This window comes from Bubalus bubalis, chromosome X (genome assembly GCF_019923935.1).
Source record: "Bubalus bubalis isolate 160015118507 breed Murrah chromosome X, NDDB_SH_1, whole genome shotgun sequence".
NCBI lineage: Eukaryota > Metazoa > Chordata > Mammalia > Artiodactyla > Bovidae > Bubalus > Bubalus bubalis.
The window spans coordinates 53,363,696-53,388,995 of NC_059181.1; the positions used below are offsets into that span (position 1 = coordinate 53,363,696).

Genomic DNA, 25,300 nt, shown 5'->3' on the forward strand with positions numbered 1-25,300 from the left:
AGTAATATTCCATTGTGTATATGTACCACAGCTTTCTTATCCATTCATCTGCCAATGGACATCTAGGTTGCTTCCATGTCCCAGCTTCCATGTAAACAGTGTTGCGATGAACATTGGGGTATATGTGTCTCTTTCAATTCTGGTTTCCTCGGTGTGTACGCCCAGCAGTGGGATTGCTAGGTCAAATGGCAGTTTTATTTCCAGTTTTTTAAGGAACCTCCACACTATTCTCCAGAGTGGCTGTACTAGTTTGCATTTCCACCAACAGGGTAAGAGGGTTCCCTTTTCTCCACACCCTCTTCAGCATTTATTGTTTGTAGACTTTTTCATAGCAGCCATTCTGACTGGCATGAGATGGAACCTCATTGTGGTTTTGATTTGCATTTCTCTGATAATGAGTGATGTTGAGCATCTTTTCATGTGTTTGTTAGCCATCTGTATGTCTTCTTTGGAGAAATGTCTGTGTAGTTCTTTGGCCCATTTTTTGATCGGGTCGTTTATTTTTCTGGAATTGAGTTACAGAAATTGCTTCTCAAGCCCTTTTTAAGCATAGTAGAAAAGCTTTTGTATACATATATACATAAATAGCATGCATAATATACATTTTAGAAAACTCATTAATTTTTGCCTAGCTGAAAAGTTTATGACATCTTGATTCCACTTGTTTGAATTAATATGAATAGAACGCTAAATCTGTAATTTATATTCACTCAAAACTTTGATATAGTTCCATGTACTTTGGCATCTAGTATTACGGCTAAAAGTCTAGAAAGTTTATTACCTTAGTGATTAAAAATAATTGGTTATTGAGGCTTGAAATTTCTAATTCAATTCTGAGAATATAAAGAAATACTATATTGTTTAAAAAAATATAAAATTAACATGTGATACCACACTATTAACTACAGTGCAGATTTTGTTCAAACTTTACAAAATTTTATGCTAGTGTCCACTATTTTCATTCATACCTCATTCCAGATACCACACTGTATTTAGTTGCATTGAGTACCTTCAGGTGCCTGCAACAAATTCTGGTAAATTCTCTCTTCAGTTTTATTCTGTTACAAGTATTTTCTAGTTTTCCTTGTTATGGCTTCTTCACACCCACCATTTAAAAGTGGGCATTTAATTTCAAAATACATGAGGTTTTAAAAAAATCTCTGCTATTAATTTCTCATTTAAATGCTTTCCTCTCTCCAATCACCCTCTGTGTGTTTTCAGTCTTCTAATTTTATTGAGGCTTTCAGTGGCTAGGTCAAAGATCTCTGTTGGTAAATGTCACATTGCACTTGAAAATATGTGGGCTATTTTCAAATATCTTTTGATACTGGTTTCTAAAATAATTCCACAGTGATAAGGGCACAGACTCTGTAGGACTTCAACACATTTAGACCATGAAACTTTTGCACCTTGTTTTATGTCCCCGGATATGTTCCAGTGTCTCCTAACTTATAGTCTATGGGAACTTGAAAAGAATTTATACCCTACTGTTGTGTGAAAATTGTATAAATATTAATTATGTAAAAAAAAATAAAAACTATGAAACACTGATGAAAGAAATTGGAGATGATACCAAAAAAGGGAAAGATATTCCATGCTTTTGGATTAGAAAAATTAATCTGTTGAAATGGCCATTCTATCCAAAGCAATTTATACACTTAATGCAATTCCTATCAAAATACCCATGACATATTTCATACTACTGGAACAAACAATCCTAAATTTCACATGGAAACACAAAAGACCCCAAACTGTCAAATATTTAGGAAAAAAGAGTACTGGAGGTATCATCCTCCAAGACTTCAGACTATACTACAAATCTACAGTAATCAAAACAATATGGTACTGGCACGGATCAATGGAACAGACAGAAAGCCCAGAAACAAAGCCAAGCGTCTATGATCAATTAATCTATGACAAAAGAGACCAGAATATACATTGGAGAATAGATAGTCTCATCATCAACAAGTAGTATTGGGAACACTGGACACCTACATGTAAAATAATGAGATAGAACATTTTCTCACATCATAGACAAAAGTAAACTCAAAATGGATTAAAAACCTAAAGGTAAGACCTGAAACCAAAAAGCTTCTGGAAGAGAACACAGAACATTCTTTGATATAAATCATAACAATGTTTTCTTGGATCTTTTTCCTAAAGAAAAAAGAAAAAGCAAAAATAAACAAATGGGACCTAATTAACTTAAAAGCTTTTGCACAGCAAAGGAAACCATAAATGAAACCAAAAGAAAACCTACAGAACCAGAGAAAATATGTGCAAATGACTCGACCAACAAGGGGTTAATATCCAAAATATAAAAGGCTCATACAATTCAGTATCAAAAACAAACAACTTAATAAAAAATCGGCTGAAGACATGAACAGACATCCTTCCAACGAAGACATACAGGTGGCCAACAGGCACATGAAAATACGTTCAGCACTGCTAATCACCAGACAAATGCAAATCAAAACTACAATGAGATACCACATTGAGGTCTATCACCTCACACCTGTCAGAAAGGCTATCATCAAAAAGAACACCAGTAACAAATGTTGGTGAGGATGTAGAGAAAAGGGAAGCTTCTCACACTGTTGATGGGAATGTATATTGGTGCAGTCACTATGGAAAACACTATGAAAGCTCCTCAAAAAACCTAAACCTAAGAACTACCATGTGATTCAGCAACTCTACTCCTGTGTACACATCCAAAGAAAATGGAAACATTCATTCAAAAAGATACATAGACCTCAATCTTCATCAAGTCCAGTCTCTTAGTCGTGTCCAACTCTTTGCGACAGCATGAATCACAGCACGCCAGGCCTCCCTGTCCATCACCAACTCCCGGAGTTCACTCAAACTTACGTCCATGGAGTCAGTGATGCCATCCAGCCATCTCATCCTCTGTCATCCCCTTCTCCTCCTGCCCCCAATCCCTCCCAGCATCAGAGTCTTTTCCAATGAGTCAACTCTTTGCATGAGGTGGCCAAAATACTGGAGTTTCAGCTTCAGTATCATTTCTTCCAAAGAACACCCAGGGCTGATCTCCTTTCGAATGGACTGGTTGGATCTCCTTGCAGTCCAAGGGACTCTCAAGAGTCTTCTCCAACACCACAGTTCAAAAGCATCAATTCTTCGGTGCTCATGGAACAAGAGACTGGTTCCAAATTGGGAAAGGAGTACATCAAGGCTGTATACTGTCACCCTACTTATTTAACTTCTATGCAGAGTACACCACTTGAAATGCCAGGCTAGATGAATCACAAGGTGAACCACCATATGACTTGGTAGCTCCAGTCACAGAGTGGAGCTGGAAATTACTGGTCCAAAACAGTCAGGGACAGAGGAGACTGAAGGCAGGAGAGGGGAAATTTATTCTGAGAGAGAAACTCAGATCGCCACAAGAGGGCACAACAAGAATGCAGTATTTCCCCTGGTTCCCCTCTATCTTTCCTGCTGCTCATTCTCACCTTTTTTGCCCACACCCTTCACCCTCACATGCGTGTATTTCTGAGATTCTGTCCTGCTCCCCCTTCTCACTCCACATATTCTCCTGGGGCAGTCTCATTCATACCTTAATTAAAATCACCACCTCTGCGTTTGACCTCCAAAACGATCTAACCCTACTTTTCTTCAAGCAGCAGAATAAAATTGCTGGTTGCTTATTGAGTAATTCCTCTTGGACATTCTAAAGGTGCTTCAGATTTCAACTGTTCAGAATTGAACTCATTCTTTTCCCCCTCAAACCTGTTTCTCATTTTGAGTTCCCAGCTCAGGGAATGGCTTTTAAATCTCAACCACCCAAGGCAGTAAGAAAACTGAGGATCATCCTAGATTCCTTCTTCTCATCAGCCTTCAAATATCCTCCAGTCAGGCACCAAGTTCTTAATTCCTTATATACATGTATTCTAATTTCATTCCCACTGCCTTAACTCAGGCATCAACATCTCTCCTCTTTTGTAATAGCCTCTCAAGTGGTCTCCCTGTACCCAGTTCTGTCTTCTTCAGTGTATCCATCACAATCTCACCCACTGGATATTTCTAAAGTGCAAATCTTACCCTGTTAATTCTTTGACTGAAATCCCCAAATGTCTTCCCACTGTTCTTAGTATAGCATTCAAGGCTCTCCGTGATCCAGCCACTATCTCCTTCTCAGTAAATACCCTCTCACTCTCTATGTTCCAAGTTTACTAATGATCTTGAACATATCATAAACATACTGTAAACAGTGAATTATTTCATATAATGTGGATATTTCTAAAGTGCAACTATTACCATGTTAATTCTTTGACTGAAATCCCCAAATGTCTTCCCACTGTTCTTAGTATAGCATTCAAGGCTCTCCATGATCCAGCCACTATCTCCTGCTCATTAAATACCCTCTCACTCTCTATGTTCCAAGTTTACTAATGATCTTGAACATATCATAAACATACTGTAAACAGTGAATTATTTCATATAATGTGTCTTTGCTCATACCACCACTGCTTGAAATGACTCTTTATTTCTCAGATCCAACAGTTAAAATTGACAACACACCTTTCAAGATGTATGCATTAATTTTCTTCTGGAACCCTCTCTCACCCAGCAGAATTAACTACTTCTTTCTTTGTGTCTCTTATGTATTCTATACAGACTTTTTATCAAGCATCTGTGATATGTTGCCGTGCAGATTTGTTTACATGTCTCTTTTTACTAACATCAGTTTCTCTATGACCAGGAACATATCTTTTGCTTATCTTTATCAAACTATATATCAGAGTACCTGGTATAGAGAAGAAACTTAAAATATTTCTTTAAAAAATCATCATCAGGGTGTAGTATATGAGGCCAGCCTGATGCCAGTCTCCGATCTCTGGCAAATATCAGTAATCTGCCAAACAGTTGCCCCCTTGCACCTCAGAATCACTGTCAAGACAGCATAGTATGAAAACCTATTTCAATCAGTTGGAATAGGCACAAGACACTTATTTATCTTGGAATGTAGGCTGTCACAATGGAGCGCCTAAGTAATAAGAAGAGTTGATCTAGGAGAACTAGCATGGGAGAAGTAACATAACTAATGGCAGAGTATCTCCTAAACACTCTTTCAACAGTATGTTGTACCAAAAATCGGCATTGGGAGGTAAATTCTGTCCATGTGCGTACAGACTGCCCACTGAAGAAACATCTTGTCATCAGAAGAACAAAACCCCATATATTGGTATTCTGATTTATACTTCAATTTTGTCTCAACTGATTCAGAAAATATTCCTCTCTAAGGATCAGAAATCTGGTAACAAGCAAAGTGCTGCACCTGAGCTAACAGGCGTATCACACCTGGAGAAACAATGAATCAACATATCCTCATTCCTTCTGCACCCAGGACCCCTGGGAAAAGTACTGCTGCTGCTGCTAAGTCGCTTCAGTCATGTCCGACTCTGTGCGACCCCATAGACGGCAGCCCACCAGGCTCCCCCGTCCCTGGGATTCTCCAGGCAAGAACACTGGAGTGGGTTGCCATTTTCTTCTCCAATGCATGAAAGTGAAAAGTGAAAGTGAAGTCGCTCAGTCATGTCCGACTCTTAGCGACCCCATGGACTGCAGCCCACCAGGCTCCTCCATCCATGGGATTTTCCAGGCAAGAGTACTGGAGTGGGGTGCCATTGCCTTCTCCGGGGAAAAGTACAGAAAAGGATAAAAGCTCTTTCCTTAAATGGAACAATTTATTGGAGCACTGTTTCCAAATCTTAAGACCATAACACATATATAAAACGATGACACGTACAGACACGAGGCTATACTCGACAAGACTTTTCGCCAGAAGTAACTGGCCTGGAACCTCCAGGCAAACTGGGCTACCTGTGCAATGTATTAGTTTCCTATCATCAGTACAAATTACCACAAACTTAGTGGCTTAAAGCAGCATTACATCTATTCTTTTATAATTCTAGAAGTCGAAAGTCTAAAATGGGTTCACAAGGTTGCATTCCTTCTGGAAGTTCTGGGGGAGAATCAATTTTCTTGCTTTTTCCAGCTTCCAGAGAGTCTACATTTCTTAGTTCATGACACTTTTATTCATTATCAAAGCCAGCAACTTAGCATCTTCTTTCCTCCCTGCAGCCCATGGGGTTGCAGAGTCAGACATGACTTAGCGACTGAAAGACAACAACAAAACTCTTTACCAATTTCAAAGTCTACACCATGAGAAGTGGTTATGGAGAACATTTGAGAAGAGAATCAGGCTATTAATGAAATCTTTCAAAATTGGAGGTGATCCCTATTCAAAGGGAGTTATAGGATAAACTCTTTATAACCTTTACTCCATTTTTAGGAGACCGATGTGCAGTTTCTGGGAGTATTTACCAGATCCCACAACTGACTGAATGCTACAAAAACTCACTGCACTGAAGAATGAATTGTGATTTCTGGAATGAATCCCTAAATGATAAATAAAGGCTAACACATCTCTGAAGATTTACACATTGCCATTATAAACTCAGAAGAATTAAACTCTCTGGGATTCAAATCCTAGCTCTTCCAGTGATAGCTCTGTGACATTGGGGAAATTCTTTCATCTCTTTTTCTCAGTTTCTTCATGTGCAAAAAAAGAATGAGAGTTCCTATATTATGACTGCTGTAAGAATTACATGATTAAACAAACTATGTAAAGTTCTTATAGTGCTTAGCACGTGGCTGTTGTTGTTCAGTTGCTAAGTCATATCCAACCCTTTATGACCTCATGGACGGCAGCAAGCCAGGATTTCCTGTACTTCACCATCTCCCAGAGTTTCTCACACTCATGTCCATTGAGTTGGTGATACCATCCAACCATCTAATCTTCTGTCGCTCCCTTCTCCTCTGCCCTCAATCTTTCCCAGCATCAGGGTCTTTTCCAAAGAGTTGGCTCTTCGCATAAAGTGGCCAAAGTACTGGAGCTTCAGCTTCAGCATCAGTCCTTCCAATGACTATTCAGGGCTGATTTCCTTTAGGATTGACTGGTTTGATCTCCCTGAGGTCCAAGGGATTCTCAAGAGTCTTCTCCAGCACCACAATTCAAAATTATCAATTCTTTGGCACTCAGTCTTCTTTACATGGTCCAACTCTCACATGTGGTAGGTGCATAATTATATGCAATAACTGGAAAGCATTTTAATTAACTTTTATTATAAACCTTCTTTTCATTTCTACCAAAATTTGATTTTTCTCACGAAGACCTTTCCATAGCATTACACTAATATGATTCCTGTATTGTCTAATGCTGAGTAAAATTACACTTCAAACTAAAGGCCTTTCTACATTTACTGCACTATGAACTCACTGATATCAAATAAGGCTAAATCCTGATGAAAGCATACTTATAATTTTTATTTACACAGAGGGTCTTGCCTTTATGAATCATTTAATGATAGATAAGACAGCCTCTAATTTAAGGCTTCTTCATTCTAGTAGTTTCTTTTCACCATGAATTTGCCAGTGATAAAGAAGGATCTCTTTCCATCTCCACTATGAATTTTCTGATGTTTTATAGGGCTGATATCAGCAAAGTCGCTTTTCCACATTCATTACATACATAAGGTTTCTTTGCACCATGAATTCTTCCATACTTAGTAAGGTCTGAACTGGATCTGAAAAGCTTTCCACACAGGCATTACAAGCATGGAGGATTTTTTTTCCCATCAAATTTTCTCTTCTCTCTCTCATGTTTCAAAAGAAAATCTCTGAGCTTGTCTTAAAGTCTTTTCCAGTTAATACATTCACAGAGTTTCTCTTCACTATGCTTCTTCATATGCTGGAAAAAGCTTGATTATTCACTGCAATTTCTTTCACATTGGGAATGTTTCCCCATCCTATGAAATTTCTGGTGTTGAAAGAGAATTGAGCTCTGCCTGAAGGCCTTCCCACATTTTTATAGTCACATGAATGAATAAGTTCTCAGGAGTGAATCCTCAGATGTCAAATAAAACCAACCTCAATGACTAAAAATTACTTTATATTCATTACCTTCATAGGATTTCTCTCTACTAGAGTATTCTGAGGCATCAAGCATGAACACCAACAACAACATCAAAAAGCTTTCAGACACTAATCATACACATAGGATTTCTGTGCATCAAAAATCTCCCAGTGTCTCACACATTCTAAAAATTTTTCAGAGTGATAGTCCTAGGAACTGTAACTCGATGCTCTTTCTTCTAGAGGTTTTCCTCATATAGCAGACATCTAGCTCAGCCTATTCTCAGCCATCACACTCTCAGCCTTTCTCTTCAGTAGGATTATTTTTATAAGTGGCAGGCAGTGTTGTGCCTGCAACAGACCTCCCTGGAAAAGGGAACATGTTAGATTCATTCCTGCCAAGCTTTCTTGAAGCCTATGTCATCACATGTTAGTCTTCTCCACAAAAGAGACTCTGACCAATTGGTCTTGGATTCTGGATTCATAATATTCTCTGAAATTTGGCTTTTTCTGAAATTTCCCTCTTTCGAGTAGATCGTACTTAGTTATAAATGATAGATCCTCAAACATAAATGGGTAAAAAATATGTATAAACCATTCACAAAAAGGAAATATAAACAGATAATAAACACATGAAATATTTCACCTTATTAGTCATCAATAACTGTAAATTGAAACAACCACGTGAGGTTAACTGTTCCTTTTTCATTCTCACCAAGCAGTTTATATGAGTGCATGTTTGATTGTTGTCTTTGCTGGTATGAATGTAAACTGGTACCAATTTCTAGAAAACAACTTCCCAATGTGTAATTATGAGTCAGAAAAATAGTTGTACCTTTCGAGCCACTCTTTAGAAAATCTATCCAACAGAATGGTCAGATTGCAAATAAAAATTCACGTACAAAATGACTCAAGGAAGCATTAATATTAGTGAAAAAATGAAAACACAAAATATCCAAAAACATGGAAACTGCAGTATACTCAACAAATTGCGGTATACTCTTCTGATGGGATATTATGCAGACATCAAAAATGTTGCCAAAAATTGTTATTGACAAGGGAGATTCTCATGAGATAATTTTTAAAGAAAGCAGGTTTTAGAGGAGAAAGTATGAGCTGATTGTATCCCTTCAAAATTCTTATGTTGAAGTCCTAACCTCCAATACCTCAGAATGTAACTATCTGGATACAGGACCTTTAAAGAGGTAATTTAGTTAAAATGAGGTCATTAGGGTAGGCCTTTATCCAATATGGCTGGTGTCCTTACAAGAAAAAGTTAGAACACTGAGACACATAGCAGAAAGAACATGTAAAGACATGACACAGAAGAAAAAATAGCTATCTACAAGCCAAGGATAGAGGACCGAGAAGAAACCAACCCTATCAACACCCTGCATTTCGTTATGGCAGTACTGGCAATGACAAACTAATATAGCAGAATACAAAACTGTATATACTGCAAGAAAATACATCAATTAGTTAATAGGATTTATAGCTGGGTAATGAAATGAACAAGTTTATTTCCTTCTTTATAAAGTTTTAATACAAAATATGTTAAAAAAAAAAGGTAAAGATATCCATAAGCAAACAATTAAAAAAGAACCGACAGAAAAAAATCATATAACTTTTACTTGATGAAGCTGCCAAAATGAGGCAGAAAGAAAACTGGTCAGAAAAGTAAGACCTAGGAACTTCTTGGCTTTGTCTCATTTTTAGGTGGCTGCTCAACTCAGGAAGGCTTGGAGAAGCAAAGTAATGTCAGGATGACTGGTTTGTTTGGAAGGTAGTGGCAGAGACAGTGAAGGAAATTCAACTGAGTAGAGAAATCAGAAGATGACCTGAACAAAGGAAGTGCTAAGAGTGAAAAGCAAGGATTTGGAAGAAGGGAGACAGCAAGAGATTCATTTTCAGGGTACTGAAAAAGGGGAAGCAATAGAGAAGTAAGAAGTAACTGGGCATGCTAACAAAAAGGTAGCCACAAAGAAAATAGGAAAAAATTCTCCTTTGCCTGGTCTTGTGGCACCCACCAGATGGAGAGTTTGAGAGGGGCATAGGGGTTCAGAATGTCACCCCAAAATATGCCATGTTCGCATACTGATTATTTTGAATTAAAGGTACTTGAGAAACAGCTAGTACAAGGATACTCTGGACCTCCTTTGTCTCCCTGAAAGCAGGAGAGAAGTTTCTCAAGGGAAAGCTATCTTCCGTGTGGTAGAAGGCATCCTTATCACCAGAGACAGGTAATTTAGAGCCCAAGATGGCCGGACAAAAAACCTTATTAATTCTTTACTATTTACTACTTCTAGCCCCAAACCCTCTATGCCTTGTTGATACTTCATAAATTTATTGGGTTTTGTTTTGTCTAAAAGCTGTAACAGCTCTGCTCTGGTCACTTGAATTTCACATTTTTGTAGGACGCCTGTTCATACAAAATTAAATTAGCTTTTCTGATTTGAGAGAATAGCATTGAAACACGTACATCACCATATGTAAACTACATGACCAGTGCAAACTCGGTGCGTGAAGCAGGTCACTCAAAGCTGGTGCTGTGGGACAACCCAGAGGGATAGGGTTGTGGAAAAGGTAGGAGGGGGATTCAGGATGGGGGAATACATGTGTGCCCATGGCTGATTCATGTTGATATATGGCAAAAACATCACAATATGTGAAGTAATCATCTTCCAATTAAAATAAATTAATTTAAAAATTAAATTAGTTTTTCTCCTGTTAATCTGTCATATGTCAATTATTAGACCAAAGAACCTAGAAAGGAAGAAGGAAAAAATTTCCTGCCCCTACAGTTGCAACAATAAAGATAACAAAGGCACAAGCACTTCACTGAAAGGCTGTACTTCACATGGAAAACCTTGAGAGATAGATATTATTATTTCAAATATATAGATGAAGAAACTGATGGTCAGAGAGGGAAACTGATGGTCAGAGAGGGGAACTGACTTCAGTATTTTAGAATTAGTAAGTAGGGGAACTGACAGCCAATTCAAGTATGCCAGGCTCTTAACCTGTGTTTTCCCACCATGCCAAGGGGCCTGTGGGCACCAACCAAAATTCCAAAACTACCTTAACACTATCTAATAAAGGTATAAGTTCACAAGCCTCTTCCTGCCTCAGTTTCCTTTCTGTGCTCACCTAAGAAGATTTCTTTCTGGGTTTCTTTGTCCTCAGCTCTTTCCAAGTTCAGCTGGGAATTTATTTTGGTCTTTTGATGTGGAAAATCCTGCAGTTGAAAAGGAAACAAAACTTTGTGGTTAGAATTGGGGTACTTCATGTCCCTAAATTCAGTTCTGAAAGGTATAGGGAGGGCGGTGGAAGGGGGTTTCTTACTCAGGAGGTTTCAGAACCAGTCAAAGGTCTTATGAAAGAGGCATAGAAATGGTTGTGTTTCCAAGGGCCAGGGAGAGGGTACTGACCTTGATCGATGAAAACTCGATTAAAAAAAAAATGTCATTTACTCTTCATGGATTTGTTCCATAATCCACAAACAAAAAACACTGGAATCCAAAGGTTAGAGGGCACTGAACTGGTTAAGCACATAGCCTTCAGGGTTAAACAGAGCAAGGCTAAAATCCCAATGTTGTTTCTTCCTTGCTATTGGACCTTGGGCAAGTATCTTTGCTTTTTTGAGCACGGGATGTGTGGAAACAATGTTGCCTGCCATTCCGGTAAACAACAGATGTTACCCACCGTCAAGTCAACAGCCACTGGAGACGCCGCCCCCCGCCCCCGCGCCCTGCGCCCCACACCCTGCCTCCCTCCACGTGGTTCATTCTGAAGGGAATTCACTATAGAGAAAAACAGGAAGCATTCTATGCTGGGGACACTTGCTCTAGATAGTCATAAGATGCATATGTAAGAAATAAATTGATCCCAGACTCTTGCATCTTCCCAAACATAAACACTAAAATCATTAACTAGAGATGTATATCTTTGCGATTAGCAATAATATTTTGAGGTTTGAGTACATTTTTTTCCCAGGCAAAAAAAAAAAAAAACCCTCCTATATATCCTGTCTCCTCCCTCAGTAAGGTTCCCGAATCAAACTTAACTCCCAACTTTTAGGTTGTACATTTTAATTCAGCCAACAGATCTTTCCTTTCTAAAATGAAGAAAATAAAACCCTAAAGGTAATGAAACATCCTGAGACTATATCTTATCTCAAAAAAAAAGGTAGGAAAGAGTTTGAGGAAAATTTTCTAGTTCTGGTAATTGCCCCCCACCTTGTTTGGACAAACTCTCATAATAAAACAACTGAAAAAAATCTTGGTAGAAAAGAAGTAACAACTACCTGAAAACAACAAAAATGGCAATAAAAATATGGCAACAAAGCAACACTATGAGAAAAGGGGAACCTAGAAAAGTAAATATAAGCAGAGGCAATTTCTGCCCTGAGGGCAATCCCCACAAATTTAACTTCCATTTCAGTTGTCTTGAAAGGCAAAGGAAACAGATTAAAGCCCAGAACTACTTAGAGTAGGAAATCTATCAGGAGACCCTCCCTACAACCAGCTGGATAGATGGGAAGGAAGTCATTTTGCAGCTCAACTACAGGACTTGCCCTGGGATCCTTGAACCTTGAATTAGACAAAGAAGCAAATCAGCAGGATAACAGAAAAGATTTCAAACACTGGGATTAGCAAACACAATCCATAAATAAGTATTTTTCACAGATAAATAACAAACTTAAAGATATTTCCAAGCAACAGGAAATTATAACTAGTATATCATAATTAAACCTAATCAAACTAAAAAAAAAATACAATACCCCAAATGAAAAGCTCAAGGAATAGCTTCAGTAGGGAGACTAGGAAAATAATTTGTGAAAATTTAAGACAAGTCAGAGGAAATTAAAAAGAGTCAAAAGGTGGAAAGTACAGAAGAATGTAAGTATAGGTGTGTGCACACTAAATCGCTTCACTCATGTCCGATTCTGTGCAACCCTATGGACTGTGGCCTGCCAGGCTCCTTTGTCCATGTAATTTTCCAGCAAGAATACTGGAGTAGGTTGCTATTTCCCCCTCCAGGCAATCTTCCTGACCCAGGGATTGAACCTGGGTTTCTTACGACTCCTGCATTGGTAGGTGGGTTCTTTACCACTAGCGCCACCTGGAAAGCCCCAGAAGACTGTAAGAGACTCAAATTGCTCTTACTCACCAAGCAGGTATAAGAACTTTGTAAAAGTGATCACACTAAATCTTAACTACTTTATGAGACACAAAATACAGAATTTCACTGATAATAAATAAAATCTTTTCATATCTTTTTCCATTTCTAAAAGAAAAATTGGGCTCCAGACCTGCTTTTTCTTTAAAAATATACTAGTAAAAGTCCAGAACCTAATTTTACAAATGCAAATGTTCACAATCAACAAAAGGAAAATCAAAAAGAGATGTGGGCTCTGGACTCACTCCCCTACAGCCTTGGAGGGGTGGAAATCATTTTGCTTCACAATTATTTCAAATATTCTAATTTGAAAGATGTTAAATTGAGAATTTTAATAAGATGTCAATCTTGTGCTCTTTTACAATACGGAGACTAATGAATATTCATTACTTCTACCAACTAATTCTATTCTGTTAATACAAATCTTTCCTTAAAAGTATTATTTAAAGAAAGGGATAAGACTTCTACAACTTTAGAAATTGATGTTTTGTTCTATGAAAATAACCCACAAAAGAAATGTGTAATTCTTACTTGATAATTCATTAACCTGGTATGGTAGACAAAATAATGGCCTTCCCAAGATGTCCACATCCTGATCCTGTGAATTTGTCACCTTACAAAGCAAACGGAACTCTGCATTTGAGATTAAGAATTTTGAGATGAAGAGATTATCCTGAATTATCCTGGTGGACTCGATGTAATTACAAGAGTCTTTATAAGAAGGAAGCAGGAGAATCAGTCAGAGAAGGAGCTATGAACATGAAAGTAGAAGGTCAGAATCAGAGAGATGAAGATGATATACGGGTAGATCTAAAGATGGAGAAAAAGACCATGAACCAAGGGAATGCTGGAAGCCTCTAAGAAGCTGGAAAAAGCAAGGAAACAGATTTCCCCTTAGAACCTCGGGCGGGAGCTCAACCCTGATAATACACTGATTTTAGGACTGCTGACCTCCAGAACTGCAAGACAGTAAATTTGTGTTTATTATCTATGCCACAATTTTTACAGCAGCGATAGGAAACTAATATATCTGGTGATAAAGTTGAAATTGCCATCTCTATTTAAAAACAGATTAATACTTCTAAGATCATTCTGACAAATTGGGTAGGGATCATTGGCACTTTCTTCTCTACCCATAGGCATGGGTAAACATAAACCCATGATTCCACTGGACTCACTATGTAAAAAATACTTTGAGAGGATGTATTTGTAATGATTTCTATTTCACCAGTGAGAAAAATGAAACATCTAAGGTCAGTACACAAAGAGCCAGGATTCAAATCCCTATCTACTGGCTACAAAGTCCAATATTTTTTCACTACATCTTGCTGCCCCTCAAACTACTTGGGATGTGATGAAGAGAGGGTAGAACATCTAAATCTATTCCTCAGACAAACCACAGCTGCACAAAAAACTCCATGTTTGTGAGATACTCTTTCTTTAATTCCATGCTTATAATGAGCAACATGATGTTTTCTTAGTTTGACTTTCCAAGTACCCCAAATGACATGCCCTAGAGAGAGGACCTGAGTGTTCTGGCTATCAGAAAGAAAATATTAGTGTAAGACATATGTGCTTTTCTCTCTGTATATATCTTAGTCTCAGTAAATTAATTTGTGTTTGTTTATCACGAAGTTTCATTTTAGCATTTCACAAATGCTAAAGACCAAATCCTGGACGTGCAAGCATGCTAAATCACTTCAGTCGTGTCTGACTCCACAACTCCATGAACTGTAGCCTGCCAGGCTCCTCTATTCATGGAATTCGCCAGGCAAGAATACTAGAGTGGGTTGCCATGCCTTCCCTCCAGGGGATCTTCCTGACCCAAGGATCTTACAGCTCCTGCATTGCAGGGTTCTTTATCACTAGCACCACCCATAGTAGTCACTAGCCTGAAATACTACCACCTGGTGGCTCAGTGGTAAAGAATTTACCTGCAATGGGGGAGATGTGGTTTGATCCCTGGGTTGAGAAGATACCCTGGAGAAGGAAATGGCAACTCACTCCAGTATTCTTGCCTGGGAAATCCCACGGTCAGAAGAGCCTGGCAGGCTACAGTTCATGGGGTCACAGAGTCAGACACGACTTAGCGACTAAACAACAACAGGTTTTTTTTTATTAGGTACTGGCAAAATTTCCAAATAAAGGTAATTTCCTTTCTTTGATGAATTTTGCAGTATTTACATATCAAACACAGCTCGTTAGAGCAGGAGGCCTCAGAGATGCTTAAGTGAAACTGTTTCGCAAAAGAATTCTACTTTACTTTATCTACAATGACATCAACTTACAGAGGTATAAGGACTGAATGGGAAAAACAATTGCAGTTATTCACAAATTACATTAACAAACCAAAAGCATTTTCCAATGATTCACTGAACTGTATAATTCATGTATAAAACACACTTCTAAGTATGTTTTACATAAATGTTATGTAAAAACTCAATAAAATTTGCAAACGAACAATTGGGCCTGGAGAAAGGTTAGTAAGGTGAATGGATCTAAAAACCATACACCAGAAACAAGCATTCCTATACTCTAGTCACAACAAATTACAAAATATAATTTAAAAATATTAACTAGAGCAACAAAAACTATCAGTGCAAAGAAACAAAACAGGTATGAGACCCTTGCAGAGAAAATTATAAAACTTTTTTCAAAGACATTAAAAATACCTATATAAAAGGAGAGATAAACTATTCTTTGTTGTAAAGATGCCGTTTCTGTATCTATAATCTATAACTAAAATGTAGTTCTAATCAAAATTTCAGTTTCTTAGAGACCATATTAACCTTATCTCAAAATTCATATGAAAAAGTAAACAGCAAAGAACATACTTTTGAGGGAGAGGAATAAGGAAGGGGTCTTTCCCTATCAAATATCAGATACATTATAAAACTACAGTAATTAACAGTGTAATACTAGTATAGAAGAGACAAATAGACCAGTGGAACAGAACAGAAAATCTAAAAACAGATACATAAATATATACATACATAACAACTTGGTATATTATAGAGACGGCATTATAAATCTGTGGAGAAAGAACAGACAACACAGTAAACAGTCCTGAACTACTGATTAATCATTCAGAAAAAAATTAAGACCTCTACATAGTACAATACATAAAAATGAATTCAAAGTGAGTCATAAATCTAATTCTGAAGATTACAAGAATTTTATAGGAAGATATACTAGAACAGGGAGAAGGCAATGGCACCCCACTCCAGTACTCTTGCCTGGAAAATCCCATGGGCGGAGGAGCCTGGTAGGCTGCAGTCCATGGGGTTGTGAAGAGTTGGACATGACTGAGCGACTTCATTTTCACTTTTCACTTTCATGCATTGGAGAAGGCAATGGCAACCCACTCCAGTGTTCTTGCCTGGAGAATCCCAGGAACGGGAGAGCCTGGTGGGCTGCCGTCTATGGGGTTGCACAGAGTCGGACACGACTGAAGCAACTTAGCAGCAGCAGCATACTAGAACACCTTTATGAAATCAGGATGAGGAAGAATTCCTTCAAAAAGATGCAAAAACCATGGCATATAGAGAAACTGATAATTTCATAGGGAAATGGAAGTGGCTGCTCTTCCATGAAGGCTGAGGTGATCAATCAGTTCAATTCAGTCGCTCAGTCATGTCCTCTTTGCAACCCTATGAACCACAGCACGCCAGGTCTCCCTGTCCATCACCAACTGCCGGAGTCTACCCAAACCTACATCCATTGAGTCGGTGATGCCACCCAACCATCTCATCCTCTGTCATCCCCTTCTCCTCCTGCCCTCAATCTTTATCAGCATCAGGGTCTTTTCAAATAAGTCAGCTCTTCATACCAAGTGGCCAAAGTACTGGAGTTTCAGCTTCAACGTCAGTCCTTCCAAGGAACACCAGGGCTGATATCCTTTAGGATGGACTGGTTGGATCTCCTTTCACTCCAAGGGACTCTCAAGAGTCCTCTCCAATACCACAGTTCAAAAGCATCAATTCTTCGGTGCTCAGCTTTCTTTACAGTCCAACTCTCACGTCCATACATGACTACTGAAAAAAACCATAGCCTTGACTAGACGGACCTTTGTTGACAAAGTAATGTCTCTGCTTTTTAAGGTGATCAATATTATAGCATAAATTGAACCATTTATGAAACTATTTCTATCTGCACCCCTTTTCTAGCTCTTCTAGACCAAAGTGGCCTCCAACTGTCCATTTCTTCAGGTAGTTCCCAAGCTCAAGACTAGATGACCTACATGGTCTAGATGACCACCTGCTCTCTGGTCCCAACATCCAGAGGATTCTCATCCACTGCCAGGTTAAATGCTACTTCTATGGAAAATAAGTTCTTCCCATAGGCCCTTCCAGAAGGTCTTCTCTGAACCTTGCCCCAGGATGGGTTAGAGATACCCTCCTCCATATTGAAACTGAAAGTACCACACCCTGGTCTCATCATCAGAATATTCCCTGTTGCAATGTCTGTGTCTATCTCACCCACCAGACTCAGTAGACAATACATCTAATTCAACTACACCTGCTCATTTTGCAGCAAAGAGTCTATCTATATCACTACATTTTAACTTATTTTCTTTATTGATTAATTAACAGTTTCTAGCTAATTTTTCTAAGGTTTGCAATCAACTGATCTTCTCCATTGGTATCCTAGCACTTCTAACATTCTCAGACTATGTACATTTTCCTCTCTCATCTACTATGACTTCCCCCTTTGTTCACTCACACTTTTTGTCTACCAGGGCCTTGGGAAAATATTTTTCTAATAACCAAGAAAACAAATAGAGGAAATGAAAAGTAGAAAGGCATGCTCATTGCCTCCTGAAGTTATCTATTCACTATTCTCCTTCCCACCTAGAATCTCTCCTTTGCGATCTCCAGGATCCCCTCCTCCTTGAAAAATAAGCTCAAAACACCCTTCAGTGACGTATAGAACACACCCTTCACCTCCAAGCCATAAACGGAGCCTGAGCCTGCTGGATCTCCCACATCCCTGGTCGCAAAATTCCCAACTGGTAAACTACACACACTGGTATGTGAAACCTCTGCATAACATAGTACTCAAGCAACATCTGTCAGATGGACATTCTCAGGTGGCTTGCCCTGTGAAATAGAGCAAAGCCCAATGTGTCATAAAAGATAACAGGCTCCTACACTAACTGTACTGTAGGACTACACTGTAGTGTCCAACTGGTAATAAAGAGGATGTTTTCTAGAACACAGAATAACAAAAGTTATTCTACAATAATTTTTCCATGTGAGTATGTATGAAAATGCAGCCAGAGCATTATACAGACTGACACAAACAGAAGCCAAAGGATGAAAGGACATCAAGTGGAGAAGCACAATAAATATGCCACTGCTTTCAATATCTTGAAAATTCTAATTCTCAACATACATAGAGAAAACAGAAATAACAACAGTAAAAAGTAAAGAAACAGTGAACTAAAATATGAAATAAGAGCCTCCTAATTTTAAATATGCTCTCAGGATCTTCCCAACCCAGGGACTGAACCTGTGTCTCTTACATCTCCTACACTGGCAAATGGGTTCTTTACCACTAGTGGAACCTGGGAAGCCCAATTTTAAATATGCTGTAATATTAATGAAATAACTTATATATAGTCAGATCCAAGAAGTACATTAAATACTAATTTTAATTAAGGTTTAGAGCTATTATTCTATTATTAGTTTTAAAATAAGAAATCAATAATACATATGCATAATATTTCACATCTTAATATAAAACATTTTGTCAATTTTCTGAAAGTTGATAAACTCAATTTCTGACCACTATAAGTGTATTTCCACTAAATTCAGGTAATTCAAGGTGTGCCATAACAAACAAGCATAAAAAATGAGACTCTGGACAGGAGGACCTGTACTGGAGTGGGTTGCCATTGCCTTCTCCAAAAGAATATATAGAACCATGCAAAACTCAGTAGAACAAAGGAACTAGGGGGGAAAACAGGAGTATTAGTAGGACTGGACCTACCCTTGGTGGGTGGGGGACTTGAAGCAGGGATCCAATCCCCACCGCAGGGCAACTGTCTGAGTCAGAGGAGAAACATTTAAGGCTGAGAGTCAAACAGCTGATCTGTGGCAGCCTAAATGGAATGAGAATCAGACAGTCCTTGCCGCAGCCATACATATGGTAAGCAGGAATGAGGGTGTCCTGGAAGTGGCAGCAGCTAGGGGCTGGAGTTTAGGGATTGTGGAGCAATCCCAGGGCGAGGGCTGCTGTTGACTGCAGCAAGACGGATCAAGGGGATGTGAGGGAGGAGATCATGGTGGGAAATGCCTGTGGAGCAAAGCCAGGCAGCCATCGAAGCAAGGCAATACTGCTGAGTCACGTGTAGAGGCTAAAGCCATCACCATAGCCTCTCCCTCTCCATAGGCCAGCATCAGCAGCTGAATAATAGAGAGGCTGGCCGATCAAACACATGACGCACTGAACCCCACCCAGGGTGATCCTTTAAGTGACTGAAGTACTGAACTATAAAGTAGGACCCCAGTCGGGGGGGCCCCTCTATGTGCCTGATGTGCCGAACGACAAAGACGGACCCCAGGCAAGGGATCCCGTTAAGTGCCTGAATGGGCAGAGCCACAGAGAAAGACTAGCCAAAGAGGCCTTCTGATTGCCAGCTACAAGAGGCTCGAAAAAAGACTCTGATAGGGACATAACTCCTGCCATGGAGGCAGTTTGTGTCCCTGAACACTTGGCTCTGCCAGGGTCCCTGCAAGCCAAGCAGCTGTACCACCTTCATGCTCAACTCTCACTGGAGCAGAGCTGCCACTGGCAAAAAAAAAAAAAGTCTTGTGTTTATGCGCTCAGGGTCGCTTTGGTCCTGTCTGACTCTTTGCGACTCTGTAGACTGTGGCCTGCCAGGCTTCTCTGTCAGAGAAGGAGTTCTCCAGGCAAGAATACTGGAGCATACTGGCAAACACTGGGTGCCATACCCTTCTAGAGCATGGTATTTCCTGCTGCCCTAGCTGCCAACGCCCCTGAGTACCTGGTGCTGCCAGAACCTCTGTGACTCAAGCAGCTGCACCACTTCCACACCTGGCCCTCACAGGGGCAAACCCAAGCCCTCCAGGGCAGCCTCAGGAGCTAAACCCCAGTGGACAACCCACATATAGAGGTGGAAATAAAACCACAATTGAAACCCAGGGGCAGTATGGCTAAGGAAGAAGACCCAAAACCTTCCCACCAGCTATACAAGCTACAGATTAAATCCACACGATCAACTAAGCAGACTCTGTGTCTATGGAATATATAAAAGGCCACTGAGAGCTCCCACAAAAGAAAACGCACTAGCTGTGATAGCTGTGGACGTTGGAGGCAGAACACACAGGAGTAGGACCAGATTAGAATCTGAACAGCCCCGACAGCGGGTCCAAAGATCAGTACACTATTGGAGGGCATCCTAGGGAGGTAAAGTGGACGGTGATTCCCAGCGTGGGAAAGGACTCTGACAGTAGAGAATGAAAAAAACATTTATTATTCTTATTTTTTTACTTGTTCTGTAGATTCTTTTGGATTTTTTTTTTCATTTTTTCCCCTTCCCCCCGCCCCCCCACCCCACCCTGGTCTGTTGTGGTTGTCGATTTTATTGGCACTAAGAAATCCAATTAAACTTTTGAGCTTTTTCTTTTTTCTCACTCACATTTTTTATTGTTGTCATAAACTTCTGCCTCTACATTAGGCTTTTGCAGTTGTATGGAGTTTTCCTTTTTTTCATTTTAATTTTTAAAATCTATTTTTATTTTTTCCAAATTTATTCCTTTCTTTGCTTTTCCTACTGTTCTTTTCCCCTTGTAGTTAATCTTTAATGTATATAAATCCTCTTCATCTAACTCTATTTAACTTAGCATATCTGTTCTTTCTTTCTTTCCTTTCCTCTCAACATTATTTGTTAGTTTTGTTTTCATTGCTTTATTCCCTACTTGGCACCTTGCTTTACTTTTGTTTTCCAGTTTGTGCTTAAGTTAGTTTTGTTCTTAACTGGTAAATATAATTTTTTATTTCCTTTGTTCGCCAGATCAATCTACTGTACTGTATTTTTGTTGGACTGTTTTCACTTTGCCCATGGGTGTATATGTGTATATTCCATTATTTTAATTATCACTTGCCTGATTTTGTAACTGCGATTTGTCTGGGGTTCATCTTTGGTTTCTCATTTTTGGATATTTGTTTTACTCTCCCTTAATGCCATAACAAACCACTTGTGGAATCTTTGTTCCTGACCAGAGATCAAACCGTGAGCCATTGGGAGTGGGAGCACTGACTCCAAGACCCCAGACAACCAGAGAACTAACCCTAGGGAGTATCAAATCATGAGAACTCACACAAAGGAAACCACTTGAATACAAGACCCTGCATCACTCAACCACCAGTAGCACCCTGTGCAGGCGCCTCATCTAAACAACAAACAAAACAAAAATACAAATCCAATCATCAGCAGATAGGAGTACCACCTCATACAGTCTTGCCCATCAGAGGAAAAACAAACAAACAAAAACTCAGCACAAATATCACCCTATACGAAGCTCACACAAACCACTGGACCAACCTGAGGAAGGCAGAAACCAAAAGGAAGAAAGAACTCAATCTTCTTCAAGGAAAGCCTAGGAAAAAGAGACCTCAAACACAATAACTTAAAAAAAATGAAAAGGCAGTGAAATACTGCACAAATAAAGGAACAAACTAAAAAAACAGAAGTCCAAATAAATGAAGAGGAAATAGGAAAATTACCTGAAAAATAATCAGAATAATAACAGCAAAGATGATCAAAAACCTTGAAAACAAAATGGAGAAAATGCAAGAATCAATTAACAGAGACCTAGAAGAATTAAACACTAAGCATACAGAGACAAACAATACAATTACTGAAGCTAAAAATACTTTAGAAGGAATCAATAGCAGAAAATCTGAAGCAGAAGAACAAATCAGTGAGCTGGAAGATAAAATGGTGAAAATAACTTCGGAAGAGCAGAATAGAGTAAAAAGAATGAAAAGAGCTAAGGACAGTCTCACAGACCTCTGGAACCATAGCAAATGCACCAACATACGAATTATACAAGTCTCAGAAGAAGAAGAGAAAAAGAAAGGGTATGAGAAAATTTTTGAAGAGATTATACTTGAAAATTGCCCCAACATGGAAAAGGAAATAGTCAATCAAGTCCAAGAGGCACAAAGAGTCCCATACAGGATAAACCCAAGGAGAAACAGGCCAAGAAACATACTAATCAAACTAACAAAGACTAAACACAAAGAAAGAGTATTAAAAACAGCAAAGGAGAAGCAACAAGTAACATACAAGGGAAACCCCATATGCTTAACAGCTGATCTTTCAGCAGAAACTCTGCAGGCCAGAAGAGAATGGCAGGATATATTTAAAGTATTGAAAGGGAAAAATCTACAACCAAGATTACTGTACCTGGCAAGGGTCTCATTCAAAATTGATGGAGAAATAAAAAGCTTTTCAGACAAGCAAAAGTTAAGACAATTCAGTACCACCAAACTGGCTTCACAACAAATGTTAAACGGACTTATATAGTCAAGAAATACAACAGAAGAAAAAAGGTCTACAAAATCAACCCCAAACAATTAGAAAATGGCAACAGGAACATATATGTCAATAATTACTTTAAATGTAAATGGATTAAATGCTCTGACCAAAAGACACAGACTGGCTGAATGGATACAAAAACAAGATGCAATATATGCTGTCTACAAGAAACCAACTTCAGACCTCAAGACACATACAAACTGAAAGTGACAGGATGGAAAATTAGATTCCATGCAAATGGGAAGCAAAAGAAAGCTGGAGCAGTAATCCTCATATCAGACAAAATAGGCCTTAAAATAAAGATTACAAGAAATAAGGAAGGACACTGCATAATGATCAAGGGATCAATCCAAGAGGAAGACATAACAATTGTAAATATCTATGCACCCAACATAGGAGCACCTCAATACATAAGACAGACCTAACAGACGTGAAAGGAGAAATTGACAGTAACACAGTAATAATAGGACATTTTAACACCCCACTCACACCAATGGACAGATCATCAAAACAGAAAATTACTAAGGAAACACAAGTCTTAAATGATACATTAGATCAGATGGATCTCATTGATATCTTCAGGACATTCCATCCAAATGCAGAATACACCTTCCTCTCAAGGGCACATGGAACATTCTCCAGGATAGACTACATCCTGGCTCACAAATCAAAGCTCAGTAAATTTAAGAAAACTGAAATTGTATCAAGCATTTTCTCTGACCACAATGCTATGAAACTAGATATCAATTACAAGACAAAAACTGTAAGAAACCCAAACACGTAGAGATTAAATAACACGTTTCTAAATAACTAACAGGTTACTGAAGAAATCGAAATGGAAATAAAAAGATTTCTAGAAACAAATGACAATGAATACAGGACAACTCAAAACCTATGGGATGCAGCAAAAGCAGTTCTAAGAGGGAAGTTTATAGCAATACAATCCTACCTCAAGAAACAAGAAAAACATCGAAGAGGCAACCTAACTTTACAGCTAAAGCAACTGGAAAAAGAAGAAAAAGTCCCAAAATTAGAAGGAAGAAATCATAAAGAACAAGCAGAAATAAATGAAAAAGAAATGGAAAGAAAAAATAGTAAAGAGTAATAAAACTAAAAGCTGGCTGTTTGAGAGGATAAACAAAATTGGCAAACCCTTAGCCAGACTCATCAAGAAAGAAAGAGAGAAGAATCAAATCAACAAAATTAAAAATGAAAAATGAGAGGTTACAATAGACAATGAAGAAATACAAAGGACTAAAAGAGACTACTATGAACAACTATATGGCAATAAAATGTATAACCTAGAAGAAATGGACACATTCTTAGAAAAGTTCAATCTTCTAAGACTGAACCAGGAAGAAATAGAAATTATGAGCAACCCAATTATAAGCACTGAAATTGAAGCTGTGATCCAAAATCTCCCAAAAATCAAAAGCCCAGGACCAGATGGCTTCACAGGAGAATTCTATCAAACATTTAGAGAAGAGCTAATGCCTATCCTTCTAAAACTCTTTCAAAAAATGGCAGACCAATACAATATTGTAAAGTAACTAGCCTCCAATTAAAATAAATAAATTTATAATAAAAAAATGGCAGAGGAAGGATCACTTCCCAATGCATTCTATGAGGCCACCATCACCCTGATACCAAAACCAGACAAAGACAACACACAAACAGAAAACTAAAGGCCAATATCACTGATGAACATAGATGCAAAAATTCTCAATAAAATTTTAGCAAACAATTCAGCAACACATCAAAAAGCTCATACACCATGATCAAGTTGGGTTTATTCCAGGGATCCAAGGATTCAATATATGGAAATCAATCAATGTGATGCACCATATTAACAAATTGAAAGATAAAAACCATATAATCATCTCAATAGATGCAGAAAAAGCCTTTGACAAAATTCACCAACAATTTATGATTAAAACTCTTCAAAAAATGGGCATAGAAGGAACCTAACTCAACATAGTAAAGACCATATATAATAAGCCTACAGCAAACATTATTCGCAATGGTGAAAAACTGAAAGCATTCCCCCTAAGATCAGGAACAAGACAAGGGTGTCCACATTCACCACTATTATTTAACATAGTTTTGGAAGTTCCAGTTTCAGCAATCAGAGAAGAAAAAGAAATAAAAGGATTTGAGATCAAAAAAGAAGTAAAGCTCTCACTGTTTGCAGATGACATCACTTGCATTTCTATATACTAACAAGGAAAAATCAGAAAGAGAAATTAAGGAATCAATTCCATTCACCACTGCAACAAAAAAGAATTAAATATCTAGGAATAGACTTACCTAAGGAGACAAAAGAACTGTACACAGAAAATTATAAGATACTAATGAAAGAAATTAAAGATGACGTAAACAGATGGAGAGATATTCCATGATCCTGGTTAGGAAGAATCAATATTGCGAAAATAACCAAATATACTATCAAAATATACTACCAAATGCAATCTACAAATGTAATGCAATCCCTATCAAATTACCAGTGGCATTTTTCACAGAACTAGAACAAAAAAATTTCACAATTCATATGGAAATACAAAAGACCCCAAATAGCCAAAGCAGTCCTGAGAAAGAATGAAGCTGGAAGAATCAAGC

At 38.4% G+C, this 25,300-nt stretch overlaps 1 protein-coding gene across 2 annotated transcripts in view; it reads right to left on the reverse strand.

Moving 5' to 3' along the window:
* Nucleotides 1-25,300, reverse strand: part of MAGED1 (MAGE family member D1) — an 80,331-nt gene that overhangs the window by 35,630 nt on the left and 19,401 nt on the right. Inside the window, exon 2 of one of the 2 annotated variants that reach the window (XM_006052111.4) lies at nt 11,086-11,173. The exons of the other annotated variant lie outside the window; for it this stretch is intronic. The gene's annotated coding sequence lies outside the window, so the exon portion shown is untranslated. The remainder of the gene's footprint in view (nt 1-11,085; nt 11,174-25,300) is intronic. 2 annotated transcript variants of the gene reach the window in all.